This window comes from Phalacrocorax aristotelis, chromosome 23 (genome assembly GCF_949628215.1).
Source record: "Phalacrocorax aristotelis chromosome 23, bGulAri2.1, whole genome shotgun sequence".
Taxonomy (NCBI): Eukaryota; Metazoa; Chordata; class Aves; order Suliformes; family Phalacrocoracidae; genus Phalacrocorax; species Phalacrocorax aristotelis.
The window spans coordinates 294,707-300,473 of NC_134298.1; the positions used below are offsets into that span (position 1 = coordinate 294,707).

Genomic DNA, 5,767 nt, shown 5'->3' on the forward strand with positions numbered 1-5,767 from the left:
CCTCAATATGCCAAGAACAATTTGTAATAGAAACAGCTACAGAAATTCATGCAACTCACTTCACATGTCACTTATTTATGCTTCCTTTCCTTTTTTAGTAATTTCCAATCCAATATTTGCATGCAATTACACACTGCTAGCTAACAATCAAAGGGAGTATTTTTCACAGTGCCACATCCCGCTGCTGTAATTTCAAGCCGGGTGCTTGCACAGCTCCTTGCTGAACGCAGCCTCCCCACCCACTCGCACCAGCCCCGCAACAAACTCTTGCCCTGAACTCAACGCGCGTTAAGTGGCAGCCCCAACCCCTCCCATTTAAGCCCCTTCTCCCGGCTACATCTGACTTTCTGCCCATCAGCAAAACCAACAAAAGCTCCTCTTTCCACAATTACAGCCCCAGCATCATCCCAAATCTTAATAAAACATACCACAGAGTTAGAAATACTGTGACAAACCTTTTCCAGCGAGCTTGTGTGCTGCTGTTAGAAAACAGTTTAAGACTGTGCTACGGTTGCTCAAAAGCAACTGGCGGCGCTGAAGAGCCTGTAACCTCTGCGGGTCAGTGGAGCTGCAGGAGCCGTCAAACAGCGCAACACCTTTTCACGAATAAGTAGGAAAGCGTCAGCCTGCAGAGCAAGTTCAGAGTCGCAAAGTGCACTTCCAGATCTGCGGGCAAGACCGTCTACCAGCAGATCACTGAATGAGCTCAGCTGGAAAGAATGACTCCAGGTTTGCAGCATGGCTGCACTAGTACTCACAGATTTGGTCAAATTCGCCTTTTGTATAGATCACTTTGCTCCATGTCCAGTCAAGGGCAAACTCTACATTAGCAGCAGAACTTGGCTGCTCTTTAAAAAGAGAGAACAAAAAAGAAATGAATCAAGAATTCCAAACTAAAAAAATATGCAACTTAAAAAACCACATAAGAAGTGTTACCTTTAGATGTCCAAAGCTTAATGCAGCCAGTCAGAAGGCCTACAGAACCTGTCTGGGCAGCAGCTGACAAGACCGCGTCTAACTGCTCCTCCTAAACGTAGCAGACAAAAGAAAAGGAGAATCCCACCTGCTTTCAACATCCCAACCACCAACAGTAAGTGCTTGTTTCTAACTGTGCCCTCACTCGGGCATCACAGGCTGGGCTGCTTGTTGCTGGGAGGAGCACAGGAAATTTTCTCTCTGACATGACAACTTACCAAAGGCTAATTCTAACCTCCTGTGCTGAACCTAATGCTTTGAGGAACTGACAAGGGGGGGAAAGTATTTCCAAGGGAACGATTCTTCCTTTTCTCCAGTCTGCCCTCCTTTTCCCAGCTCATCAGGGATCAAAACCCAAACTCAGGACCACGCAGGCAGTTGCACTCATTGATGAGAGAGAAGGAACAGCTTTCCCCGACTTTCTCGTCCTGCTCCTAGAGCAGCGCTGTCTTCCTTTCTAGACATTCAGGCCCTGATCGTGCTTCAACAGGAGGCAACGGTGGGTTTACACTCCCAAGAGGGGACCTCAAACATCACCATTTGCATAAAACTGGCAGGGTACAGTTGCAATTACACGTGTGGATGGGCAGGAGCAGCATAAAATGGTCTCTGACGCTAAAAGCAGCGCCATGGAAAGCTTAGGAAAGGTCCATCTCTTGACATTCTCAATAAAGACACAGTAAAAGCTCACCTCCTTCTGGAAGCCGCTGCAAGTCATCTGAACAACTGTAGAGCTCAGCAAGCACCTGCCATCTGCAGAGACAACGAACGTTGGACAACATTCCATACTCTCACCGTGATGGTAGCACCAGTTTACATTTTTGTCATAGCAGCCTCTGGAAAGGTACAACTGAGTACCCGTTCTCCTCCTCAGAGCACTTAAAACCTTTTTTAGAAAAATAATGGCTGAGTGTAGAAATTTTACCCCTGGGGCTATCGAGGTGCCGTGCTTTGAGCTTCAGTCCAGAGTCACTTCATTTGATCACCAGCACCACGTCACGGGCTGCGTTGCAGAAGCACCCAACCCCCAGACCCAGCCGCCTGTCAGGCAGGTGTCACAACAGCACACACTTTGTCAGTACAATGTGATCAGAGGTGGGTGGGGGGGGTTGGGGTGTTTTGGTTTGGTTGGGTTTGGGTTTTGCGTGACAACCAATGAACAAGGGAACCAATAAATGGCATTTGAGCTCAGTTTAAGCTTATCACTTTTCAAAACAGTGAAATAGGTGCTTGGGTGAAAACACAGCTGAGGTTGTGGGTAAGAAGGAGGAACTCTCCAGCTTAGGCTGCGCTCCTGCACCACAACATCCAAAACGATGTTTGGGGCAGTCGTGCTTGTCACAGCGTCCAGTGACCACAGTGCAACATAGGGGCAGTCCTGAAGGGATTCTTCTGGCCTGAAAGAAAACAAGCGCAGAAGCTAAACGCTGACTTCCCAATGAATTACGGGGAGGGATACTGAAAACAGCTCCATCAAAATCTACCTTAGTGAGCCTGGCATTTGAGCCTGATACCAGCAATTAATGTCAAATACACCCAAATAAGTAGATGGTTTTCCCTGGCCACGTGTATTCACTTGCCAGCTGAAGACTGAGACACTGGTGTCAGGAGATATGACTGGAAAAGACAAGACATTGTTTCTTAGTGGGAGAAAATACAATATACCTGACATTTTCAAAACACCACTTTCTATTTTAGCTTCATTCTGCTACATCACTCATGAAACACAACACTTCAGTAAGAATAATTTTAAACATTTACACCGTAGCAAACACCTCTGTGATAGGTTTCAGTCATACTGCCCCCCTTTTCGAGTTCAAATTGTATCCATCCTAAGCCAAATCAAATACACAATTATCAGCTAATCAGGTTTTCCATACAGTAAGAGTGGATCAAGATATTTAGCAAAAAAAACCCCACAAGAATCCCAAAACAAAAACAGACCCTAGGAAAACATACCTCGCTACTTTTAGAAAGCATGCAAATACTTGTCGTATACACTTGATCACTCAGCTGGCATTATTAATTTCCAGATTTGACTCAATCACAAGTTTTTCAAATAGCTCCTTTCCAGCATAGTCAGAATGAAAGAACACAATTATCAGACAAAACAAATACAAAAACCCCAAACCCAACAAACAGGGAATTGGAACAAAGAGTTTAACATCAAACGTTGACCATGTTACACTCGGGTTCTCTCAAGAAGTGGGACGGTCTGTCTCCTCTGGGGAAGGCATGCTCCAGATGTGAGCAAAGTGGGTGGTGCATCCTTTACCCTGACAGAGCAGGGAACCAGGAGACAGGTCGTTTGGCAAAACGGGTCTCTGTTCTCTGCTGAATTCATCAGTGCTGCTTAGGGAGCCTCCCACGCTTTACTGTGTGTCATCGTGAACTCCTGGGCCCTTTCACTTGTGTGAGCCGCTGAAACTGCCCTTGAAGATATCAATTAGTTCCATAAATCAGAAGCCAGCTGCATTTCTAACCTCAATCCACATCCAACAGAAGCTCATGTGGGCCCACAACTTGAATAGTTTCTGGACAAAAGCTAATTAGGAGCCATCAGAAAAATTACAAGTATTTTTCCATGCCTCACACTTCATAAAAAGGGGCTTTTTTGTTGGTTTGGTTTTTTTTGGGGGGTGCGTGTGTTGTTTCGTTTTGACAAGTTTTTAGAAGGCCCTCTCCTCAGAATCATGACACAAGTGGAGAAAATCCAAAGGTGTTTTTATTAGACTTTCACACGCTGTTGTTAGAGGGTAGCACCACAAAAGAGGTGGAAGCTGCCTCTTCAGGACTAAGTCAAAGCTAATAAGCACAAATAGCCTAGAAAGTCATGTCAGTGCCTCCTCTGTGACATCAGGCATAAGTTAAGGCCAGTAAGAAGAGAGGGAAGGGCATTCACACACCCAAACAAAAGGCTATGGCAGTTATCACTGCAGCCGGCTCAAAGATGTGCTCAGAGCATCACTGGATGTGCAAACCCAGAGATGCACATCCAATTGTGGCAAGATAATGAAAGACACCTGAGGAGTTCTAACTGTGTGTACGGACACGGGAAGCCAGAATCTATTGCTTTAACAACTTGTAGGTGTAGGAACCTATTAGACACAGAGAGGGCAAAGTGCACGGGCAGATCATAGACTCATGGAATCATTTAGGTTGGAAAAGACCCTTAAGATCATCGAGCCCAACTGTAAACCCGATACTGCCAAGCCCACCACCAGACCATGTCCCAAAGCGCCACGTCTGCACATCTTTTAAACACCCCCCAGGGATGGTGGTGCCACCACTTCCCTGGGCAGCCTGTTCCAATGCTTCATAACCCTTTTGGTGAAGAAATTTTTCCTAAGATCCCAACTAAACCTTGTGCTCTAGACCCTTCACCAGCTTCGCTGCCCTGCTTTGGACACACTCAGCACCTCAGTATCTTTCTCGAGTGAGGGGCCCAAAACTGAACACAGGATTCGAGGTGCAGCCTCCCCACCGCCGAGTAGAGGGGGACGATCACTGCCCTACTCCTGCTGGCCACACTATCTCTCATACAAGCCAGGATGCTGGTGGCCTTCCTGGCCACCCGGGCACACTGCCGGCTCATCCAGATGGTTGGGGAAGGTATCAAACAGATCTGGCCCCAGGACCGAGCCCTGGGGAACAGCACTCGTGACCAGCCGCCAGCTGGATGCAGATGCAGGCATAGGTTTGAAGAGCGGAAAAAACAAAGTTCAGGGAACATTCCTAAGCAATGGAGGGGATGATCTTACTGTCCAAAGATGAGAGCTGGAGGAATAAAATCACTGACAAGTGTTACAGAGGTGACCCCACCATACATCGCTACAGCACGTCAGCAAGCATTGAAGGAAAAAAATAGGATTTATCTTAACAAGTCCCACAGACCCCAAGCACCCAGCTTTTCCTTTGAAATAAGCCCAGGAAGTTAGTCTATTTTTAAGACTCTCAGACTGTGGGTATAGAACAGCATTCATTGCTTGGATTCCAAAACCATTTAGTTTAGAATCACCGAACAGGGACATCAGGAACAAACCTTCATCAACGCTGCCTTCTCTGGCTGCGTGGTTGGGAAAGGTTTCTACAGCCTGACAGCTGAGTAGTTTGGCCTTGCTGCCCTGCCCTCTCAAGGGAAAGGCTCCGCCTGTCAGATCTAAACTGTTCTTTTCAGCACAGGATGCCAAACGCTGCGGAAAAAAATCACAGGAGGGAGAAAGGTCATTTGGAGATAAAAGCAGACATCATATCTAAGGATGAAAGAATGTCTATATCAAATATAACCTGCATATTGTACTGTAGCTCTCCCAGGCGCTTAATCTGATGGCAAAGAGAAACTCCATCTGACACGCAAGAGAACTAAGTGTCAAACCATAACGGGTAAGTTTGGCTGTAAAAGCTTTGCACATTTTCAGAACTGAGCATTTCCCTCGCATTATTGGTTCTGAATGTGTTTTGCAGAATTCCTTGCAACATCCAGATTTCTTCACAAACCTATGTATTTATCTAGAAAGAGAGATCTGAAATAATGCAATACATAGGCATGCAAAGCTCTTTGCTCCGTGACTTGATTACGGAACTGATGAAGTTAGACACGTCATGGCATTCCAGCAGCCAAAGCTCTCTTGCGAGGCATTATCTATAGGCACACACCGCTAGAGTGAAAGCACATCCCTCGGGAGCAGCCATGAGAACGTCTTACTGATTCACAGCCTTCTCTCAAACCACATCAGCTCCTGCCAGCTCCTCCTCTCGCCTCCTGTCGTGGTTTAGCGGCAGCTCAGCCCCA

General features: G+C 46.5%; 1 long non-coding RNA gene across 1 annotated transcript; it reads right to left on the minus strand.

Annotated features, from left to right (window-relative positions):
- Positions 1–529: 529 nt before the first annotated feature.
- On the minus strand, positions 530–1,046 carry LOC142067786 (uncharacterized). Its single transcript, XR_012664151.1, has 3 exons — positions 937–1,046; positions 759–848; positions 530–596 (listed from the first exon to the last, which is right to left on the minus strand). It is a non-coding gene; the product is annotated as an uncharacterized LOC142067786 (long non-coding RNA).
- Positions 1,047–5,767: the final 4,721 nt, after the last annotated feature.